The 10,000-nt window shown below is 41.8% G+C and overlaps 2 non-coding genes across 2 annotated transcripts; both read right to left on the bottom strand.

The window, feature by feature from the left end:
• Positions 1-2,486: 2,486 nt before the first annotated feature.
• LOC135265524 (5.8S ribosomal RNA) lies at positions 2,487-2,643 on the bottom strand. Its single transcript, XR_010333267.1, has one exon. It is a non-coding gene; the product is annotated as a 5.8S ribosomal RNA (ribosomal RNA).
• A 2,058-nt stretch (positions 2,644-4,701) lies between these two features.
• LOC135265526 (small subunit ribosomal RNA) lies at positions 4,702-6,624 on the bottom strand. Its single transcript, XR_010333269.1, has one exon. It is a non-coding gene; the product is annotated as a small subunit ribosomal RNA (ribosomal RNA).
• Between the last annotated feature and the right edge of the window lie 3,376 nt (positions 6,625-10,000).

Genomic DNA, 10,000 nt, shown 5'->3' with positions numbered 1-10,000 from the left:
TGCGAGGGCCCGAATTATTAACGGTTCCGCTGCCGGGTTCCGGAATAGGAACCGGATTCCCTTTCGCCCAATGGGTGTGTGCTCGCTTCGTACGTTTACGTTCGAATTAAAAACGAACCAACGACATATCTACACCACATCAACATCGGCTTTCGCCTAGGGCTTAGGATCGACTGACTCGTGTGCAACGGCTGTTCACACGAAACCCTTCTCCACGTCAGTCCTCCAGGGCCTCGCTGGAGTATTTGCTACTACCACCAAGATCTGCACCGACGGCGGCTCCAGACGGCCTCACGGCCAGTCCTTCTGCGCTCACCGCCGCGACCCTCCTACTCGTCAGGGCTTCATGGCCGGTTAATTAAATAACCGACCGCACATGCCGCTGACGGCCGAGTATAAGCACGACGCTTCAGCGCCATCCATTTTCAGGGCTAGTAACTTCGGCAGGTGAGTTGTTACACACTCCTTGGCGGATTCCGACTTCCATGGCCACCGTCCTGATGTCTTAAGTTACCAACGCCTTTCATGGTATCCCATAAGCGTCGATTTAGGCGCTTTAACTCGGCGTTTGGTTCATCCCACAGCGCCAGTTCTGCTTACCAAAAATGGCCCACTTGGCACTCTGATTCGAGTCTCGCGGCTTCATATAAAGTTCGAGCAAGCCGGAGATCTCACCCATTTAAAGTTTGAGAATAGGTTGAGGCCGTTTCGACCCCAATGCCTCTAATCATTCGCTTTACCGGATGAAACTCGTAAGCGACGAGCGCCAGCTATCCTGAGGGAAACTTCGGAGGGAACCAGCTACTAGATGGTTCGATTAGTCTTTCGCCCCTATACCCAGTTCCGACGATCGATTTGCACGTCAGAATCGCTACGGACCTCCATCAGGGTTTCCCCTGACTTCGTCCTGACCAGGCATAGTTCACCATCTTTCGGGTCCCAGCGTGTACGCTCTTGGTGCGCCTCTTCTCGCAATGAGAATGAGACGCCCCGGGAGTGCGGGGCGACAGCCGTAACGGCCGCCCATCTTCCCTTAGTCCGTGCAAGACGAACTTTCACTTTCATTGCGCCTTTAGGTTTAGTCATGTCCCAATGACTCGCGCACATGCTAGACTCCTTGGTCCGTGTTTCAAGACGGGTCCTGAAAGTACCCAAAGCTATAGCGTCGCAGATCGGCGTTTCAACCGAGTCTGTCCGAGAACTCATTGGCGAACAGCCATTCGTAGACAGAACCGACACCAGGTGCGATTACCGTCATAAACGAACGCGCTTGCCAATGGTCGGACGCTAACTGTGTAGCGGCCCGGCGCCATATGCATACCTTCGAGCGAGTCGACCGGGAAACACCGCGGGTTCGTCCGAAACGGCGAACCGTTCGAACGGGCTCCACCGCGGGCCTTAGATCGACACCCAAAGGATCGCGACGTCCTACTGGGGGAGAAGTGCACGCGTTCGACTTCGGTTCGCATAAACAAAAGGCGCGAACGACGCGTACGCCGTTCGTCGCACGATCATTTAGCGCCGCTATCGAGTCACGCTGAATCTCCCCTTTCGACCTTTCGGGTTTCTCAGGTTTACCCCTGAACGGTTTCACGTACTATTGAACTCTCTCTTCAAAGTTCTTTTCAACTTTCCCTCACGGTACTTGTTCGCTATCGGTCTCGTGGTCATATTTAGCCTTAGATGGAGTTTACCACCCACTTAGGGCTGCACTCTCAAGCAACCCGACTCTGAGGAGAGATCCTCCCGTTATCGGCAACGGTCACTACGGGCCTGGCACCCTCTATGGGCTGTGGCCCCGTTCAAGATGGACTTGGACGCGTCGCACAATCTCGGGATGACGGATCCTCCCTAACACCACATTTCCCGGCGTCCGGTTTCGGCCGCGGGATTCAGTGCTGGGCTTTTTCCTGTTCGCTCGCCGCTACTAAGGAAATCCTAGTTAGTTTCTTTTCCTCCGCTTAATAATATGCTTAAATTCAGCGGGTAGTCTCACCTGCTCTGAGGTCGCAAATATAAATTTGCCTTTATTTTGTCAGACGATAATTACACGTATTCCGTTTATATGGCTGCCTCCAAACAATTTCAAACATCGATCTGACGTCGTTGCGAGAATGTTGTTGTTGTTAATTATAGTGCATAAAATATGCATATAAACAACTTTAACGTCTCGGACACGACGATCGCTTCGTTCGAAATTTAAGCGTTGTGGCTGCTTTTTAATATCGGACGTGCTACGTCTAAACCAACTTGTACCAACAAACTAATAAGAATGTCAGCCGCTATTGCGTTTTAGGATGCCGCGTTATTTTTTATATTGTTTTTATTGTTGTCTACGTTGCATAATATTTTATTATGACAACCGACAATCAATTAACAATTATAGTAACGCGTCATATTTGCACCCAACACGCTCCGACGTAATTGTCTACACAACATTGTGCGCTGTGTTTAAGACAAAAACCGAGCAGTCTTTGAAATTGACACGACCCTCAGCCAGGAGTGGTCCGGGAACAGTATATCCGAGGACCGCAATGTGCGTTCGAAATGTCGATGTTCATGTGTCCTGCAGTTCACAAGTTGACGCGCAATTAGCTGCGTTCTTCATCGACCCACGAGCCAAGTGATCCACCGTTCAGGGTAATCTTTTCAAACAAATTTAAAATATTATTACATAACGCACCGTTCCACATCGAAATCGTTTCATCATCACACAACAACAAAAATAACTACTTAAGGTTATTACAATTGTGATGTATATGTGAGAAACGGACCAATCGAAAGAAACGTTCGGCGTTATATTTTATAATATTTTATTTAATTAAAGTGGCATTTGTTTCTACTTATCGAAAAGAGTATGCAGTTATAGTTTAAGTTTACATAAAGAATAACCCGATGATATTAACGTTTTATAAATACGTATATATATCTATTAGGTTTTTTTTCTCTATCAACTTTGTCTATAAAACTCTGCTCCTTTTGCGATAAGCATTATGTATATTTATTAAATAGAAAATATGTCGAAAAACCAGACGTTTTCTTCAAACAAACGCCACAGCTACAAACTTAATCACAACAATATTTACCAAACAATACAATTGTAGGGTGTTTTGTGTGATACGTCGTTTGGTGGGCATTCTAAGAACGTCCGTCGACATAAAAACGAATCAAAAGAAAAGCACAGGCAGTGCAAAACGTTCCTTCGTCAGTCGGGCGTATATCATTTAAAACCCACAGAATCTAAAAAAGTTAATAAACTTTTTTATTTAGATTCCTACGGTTCGTCGCGTCGTTAAAGTAAATTATTACTTCGACGCATGCGGAACCCAGGTACCCGAAAACCGTAAGCCTAAGCGTTTTTTTCCAAACATCACTCACTATCGATAAAGTAAATTGATTTTATGTATTTATAAATGTGCGTTTGTATGTATAGTAGTATAGTAGTAGTATATTTTGTTATTGGTTGTTTCGAGCTTTTTATTGTTATAAAACGTTTTTGTAGTCTTGTACATAAAGTACAGACGAATAGACAGCCCCTTTTATTTATTAATAAACTCCAACCATTTACAAATTAAATTACAACTACAACATCTCTTTTACACATTAATTATACACCATCTTTATTTTCTTTTTTCCGAAGCGAATACGATGAAGAAAATACGCAAAGACTGGCTTACAAAACCGTAAGCCTAAGCGTTTATTTTTCAAACATCACTCACCATCGGTAAAGTAAAATGATGGTATGTATAAATGTGTATTTGTATGTACAGTAGCGTAATAATTTTGTTGTTGGTTGTTTCGAGTTTATTTATTATTATGGTTTGTATGTATAAAGTTTTAGTCTTGTACATAAAGTACAGACGAATAGACAGCCCCTTTTATTTATTAATAAACTCCAACCATTTACAAATTAAATTACAACTACAACATCTCTTTTACACATTAATTATACACCATCTTTATTTTCTTTTTTCCGAAGCGAATACGATGAAGAAAATACGCAAAGACTGGCTTACAAAACCGTAAGCCTAAGCGTTTATTTTTCAAACATCACTCACCATCGGTTAAGTAAAATGATGGTATGTATAAATGTGTATTTGTATGTACAGTAGCGTATTAATTTTGTTGTTGGTTGTTTCGAGTTTATTTATTATTATGGTTTGTATGTATAAAGTTTTAGTCGTGTACATAAAGTACGATCGTATTGGCAGACACCATTATTATTCATTCATTCATTCTTGTTTGTTATTATAAATAACTCCAACCATATACAAATACTACAACAACAACAACAACATCTCTTGCACATTAATTATACACCACCACTGTGTATTAGTACTTTTTTTCGAAGCGAATACGATGATGGAAATACGCTAAGACCGGCACTGCGAAAGCAATAATAAAACGTTAGCACATAACCATCTTTCGACAATATTGATTCGTGTTAATGTTCGAAAAAATTCTTTGAAAACGTCGTTTACGGCACGTTTACAATCGATTTATAAAATAAATCGAAAAACGTAACAACAGATCCGCTTAATGCAAGACGACCCGTTGTTGCTTTTCCGTTCGACGCATAATAAAGAATTTTGTATGAGAATTGATCATCATACGAATAGTGTATGTATGTGTGTTTTTTGTTGATCAGCACAGACAAAATGTGTGTGTATGTGTGACAACTAAACAACAACATTTACACGTTAATGATCCTTCCGCAGGTTCACCTACGGAAACCTTGTTACGACTTTTACTTCCTCTAAATGATCAAGTTTGGTCATCTTCCCAGCAACATCGGCAACGTCGAAACGCCACCGCGCACCGGTCCGAAGACCTCACTAAATCATTCAATCGGTAGTAGCGACGGGCGGTGTGTACAAAGGGCAGGGACGTAATCAACGCGAGCTTATGACTCGCGCTTACTGGGAATTCCTCGTTCATGGGGAACAATTGCAAGCCCCAATCCCTAGCACGAAGGAGGTTCAGCGGGTTACCCGGACCGCTCGGTCAGGGAGGACACGCTGATTCCTTCAGTGTAGCGCGCGTGCGGCCCAGAACATCTAAGGGCATCACAGACCTGTTATTGCTCAATCTCGTGCGGCTAGAAGCCGCCTGTCCCTCTAAGAAGAATTGTTTGTACGCCGACAGTAAAAACCGCACATAGAGACCGGGCGAACCCGGCTCCAGCCGGCATTTGGGATGTCGAAATACGCCTATTTAGCAGGCTAGAGTCTCGTTCGTTATCGGAATTAACCAGACAAATCGCTCCACCAACTAAGAACGGCCATGCACCACCACCCACCGAATCAAGAAAGAGCTCTCAATCTGTCAATCCTTCCGGTGTCCGGGCCTGGTGAGGTTTCCCGTGTTGAGTCAAATTAAGCCGCAGGCTCCACTCCTGGTGGTGCCCTTCCGTCAATTCCTTTAAGTTTCAGCTTTGCAACCATACTTCCCCCGGAACCCAAAAGCTTTGGTTTCCCGGAAGCTGCCCGCCGAGTCATCGGAGGAACGTCGGCGGATCGCTAGCTGGCATCGTTTATGGTTAGAACTAGGGCGGTATCTGATCGCCTTCGAACCTCTAACTTTCGTTCTTGATCAATGAAAGCGTTTTTGGCAAATGCTTTCGCTTCTGTCCGTCTTGCGACGATCCAAGAATTTCACCTCTAACGTCGCAATACGAATGCCCCCATCCGTTCCTATTAATCATTACCTCGGGGTTCCGAAAACCAACAAAATAGAACCGAGGTCCTATTCCATTATTCCATGCACACAGTATTCAGGCGAAGTTTTAGCCTGCTTTAAGCACTCTAATTTGTTCAAAGTAAACGTGCCGGCCCACCTCGACACTCAATGAAGAGCACCGCGGCGGGATTGAGTTGGGCCGCCCTCTCGAGCTAAGCCCACCGGCAGGACGTCCCGCGAAACGCCAGTTAACACCGCGAACGATGAACCGGCGGCGCGGGACACAAATTCGACTACGAGCTTTTTAACCGCAACAACTTTAATATACGCTATTGGAGCTGGAATTACCGCGGCTGCTGGCACCAGACTTGCCCTCCAATTGATCCTCGTTAAAGGGTTTAGAGTGTACTCATTCCGATTACGGGGCCTCGGATGAGTCCCGTATCGTTATTTTTCGTCACTACCTCCCCGTGCCGGGAGTGGGTAATTTGCGCGCCTGCTGCCTTCCTTGGATGTGGTAGCCGTTTCTCAGGCTCCCTCTCCGGAATCGAACCCTGATTCCCCGTTACCCGTTACAACCATGGTAGGCGCAGAACCTACCATCGACAGTTGATAAGGCAGACATTTGAAAGATGCGTCGCCGGTGCGAGACCGTGCGATCAGCGTAAAGTTATTCAGATTCACCAAGTTGTACGATGACGGCGAAACCGCCACCGATTGGTTTTGATCTAATAAAAGCGCTCCTTCCGTCTCCGGTCGGAGCTCTGTTTGCATGTATTAGCTCTAGAATTACCACAGTTATCCAAGTAAATGTGGGTACGATCTAAGGAACCATAACTGATTTAATGAGCCTTTCGCGGTTTCACCTTAATTTGGCTTGTACTGAGACATGCATGGCTTAATCTTTGAGACAAGCATATGACTACTGGCAGGATCAACCAGGGAACTGTGTTTTTGTGTTTTTTGAGACAGACGAGAGAATAAAATACTCATCATCATCGTTTATAAAGATGAAGAATATGCGCGTTTGTGCGAAACAATCTAACATATAAGAAAGTAACGCCACGCTGTTTCTTCTTTTCTTCGTACGATATAGAGATAAATGTATCGTCATCATCGTCGTCGTAGTCGTTAAACACCACAACACATATATCGGTCAATAAAGGCATAATAATAATATTTATAATATTATTTTTTACCTTTGCCGATTTAAAAGTTCAAACATTCTCTTCACTCTTCGCAAGATTGAATGCGACGTGAATTTATGAAATTCTTTCGAATCCATAAACGTTACGAATATTATATAAATATTCTCGCTCGGATATTAGAGAGTTGACGCATTTATTATTTTTGTTTGTTTAAATCACAAACATTTGTTAGTTCAACAAAGTTTGATTGCATAAGGACCGCCAACGTAAGAGAATACGTTTTGCCGCATCCGCAATCTCGCTGTGGGGAACTGGGCGAGCCACAAAATCACAAAATAAAGCAATCTCGCAAGCAAAGCCCTATTCGAATTCGATAGCGGAAATGTGCGATAAACGTCGATAAATTGGAAGCAAATGCAGAACGTATACATAATCGGTCGTTTTGTCGTCGTCATTTATGATAAACTTCGACTAAACCGTTACACCGTTCATATCGCCTCACTCAACGCATCGACACACACCACTACCATATGTATACCAGCGCGACACCGATCGAGGCAGCCGCTCGGTATTGGATGTGCGCACCGCTCCACTGACATAGCTCCACAGGCGACGTCTACCGAAGCGCACAGCTCTATAACTATAAGGCATACACACAAAGGGAGAAAATATTTTAAATATTGATAATATTAAAAAGTCATATTTTATATTTAAACCATTATAAAATTTAATTATAAAAACGTTTGTTTTAAAAAAATAATTAATTAATAAAAACAAAATTATTTTAAGCGCCGTACTTCGTAAACGTCGTACTTCGTTCGTCGTATGTGCAAAGTCAAATGAATGCTGTAGTTAGTCGCAGTTGGAACGTCTGAATGTCGTACAACGTAACAATAATTTTGAGTGCCCTAATGTGTAGACGTCGTACTTCGCGAACGTCGCACTTCGTAAACGACGTACTTCGTGAACGTCGCACTTCGTAAACGACGTACTTCGTGAACGTCGCACTTCGTAAACGACGTACTTCGTAAACGTCGCACTTCGTAAACGACGTACTTCGTGAACGTCGTACTTCGTAAAGGTTATGCAATATTAATACACATTTGCTGTATTGCAAGTTGCATTTTAATAAATATTATGCATTTTATGTTTTAATTTAATATCTAGGCCAAAATACTATGTTTATTTAATTGTTAAATGTGTACGTTTATTTATAGATACGTAATTTACATAAAAATTTGTTTTTTTTTTTATTATATGCAAACTACAAATAAAACATTTAATATTTTTAAACGTCGTACTTCGTGTAAGTTATGCAATATTGATACAAATTTAGTGTATTGCGGGTCGCAATAATATTAATTTATATTTGAACGTAGTACTTCGTGAAGGTTATGCAACATCAGTACACATTAAGTGTATTGCAGGTTGCATTATTATTAATTTATGTTTTCTCACTTTTTACCTTCATATAAAAAAAAATTTAATATTTTTGGACGTCGTACTTCGTAACAGTTATGCAATATTGATGCACATCTGTTGTGCTGCGGGTTGCATTTTATAAATTTAATGTATTCTTATGATTTACTTTAATGTCTAGGCAAAAAAACACTTTTGATTAGTTGCTGAATGTTTACATTTATTTACAGATACGTAATTTGCAAAAAAATTTGCTGTTTTTTTATTATATACAACACAAATAAAATTCTTTAATATTCTTGAACGTCGTACTTCGTGTAGGTTATGCAATATTGATACAAATTTAGTGTATTGCGGGGTCACAATAATATTAATTTATATTTAAACGTAGTACTTCGTGAAGGTTATGCAAGATCAGTACATATTAAGTGTATTGCAGGTTGCATTATTATTAATTTATGTTTTCTCACTTTTTAACCTCAATATAAAAAAAAATTAATATTTTTGGACGTCGTACTTCGTAAAGGTTATGCAATATTAATGCACATCTAGTGTGCTGCGGGTTGCATTTTATAAATTTAATGTATTTTTATGTTTTACTTTAATATCTAGGCAAAAAAAAACAATTTTGATTAGTTGCTAAATGTTTACATTTATTTACAGATACGTAATTTGCAAAAAAATTTGCTGTTTTTTCATTATATACAACACAAATAAAATTATTATATTATTTATTGTTTACGTTTTACTTCATCACTTTGTGAACGTCGTACTTCGTTTGTACTATGAACGCTGCATTTCGTCGCAGTCGGCAGCACGTGCGAATAAACGTCGTACAAGAAAATCACGATTTTGAGTGCCGTACTTTGCAAACGTCGTACTTCGTCTATACTATGTACAAAGTCAAGTGAACGCTAAACCTCGTCGCAGTCGACAGCGCGTGCAAATAAACGTCGTACAAGAAAATCACGATTTTGAGTGCCGTACTTCGCTAACGTCGTACTTCGTCTGTACTATGTACAAAGTCAAATGAACGCTAAACTTCGTCGCAGTCGACAGCAAGTGCAAATAACGTCGTACAAGAAAATCATGATTTTGAGTGCCGTACTTCGCAAACGTCGTACTTCGTCTGTACTATGTACAAAGTCAATTGAACGCTGTACTTCGTCGCAGTCGGAAGCAACTGCAAATATACGTCTTACAAGAAAATCATGATTTTGAGTGCCGTACTTCGCAAACGTCGTACTTCGTCTGTACTATGTACAAAGTCAATTGAACGCTGTACTTCGTCGCAGTCGGAAGCAACTGCAAATAAACGTCTTACAAGAAAATCATGATTTTGAGTGCCGTACTTCGCAAACGTCGTACTTCGTCTGTACTATGTACAAAGTCAATTGAACGCTGTACTTCGTCGCAGTCGGAAGCAACTGCAAATAAACGTCTTACAAGAAAATCATGATTTTGAGTGCCGTACTTCGCAAACGTCGTACTTCGTCTGTACTATGCACAAAGTCAATTGAACGCTGTACTCCGTCGCAGTCGGCAGCACGTGCAAATAAACGTCGTACAAGAAAATCACCATTTTGAGTGCCGTACTTCGCAAACGTCGTACTTCGTCTGTACTATGTACAAAGTCAAATGAACGCTTAACTTCGTCGCAGTCGACAGCACGTGCAAATAAACGTCGTACAAGAAAATCACGATTTTGAGTGCCGTACTTCGCAAACGTCGTACTTCGTCTGTACTATGTACAA

This window comes from Tribolium castaneum, chromosome 2 (genome assembly GCF_031307605.1).
Source record: "Tribolium castaneum strain GA2 chromosome 2, icTriCast1.1, whole genome shotgun sequence".
In the NCBI taxonomy this organism is placed as follows: domain Eukaryota; kingdom Metazoa; phylum Arthropoda; class Insecta; order Coleoptera; family Tenebrionidae; genus Tribolium; species Tribolium castaneum.
This window is presented reverse-complemented; position numbering and strand designations above follow the sequence as displayed.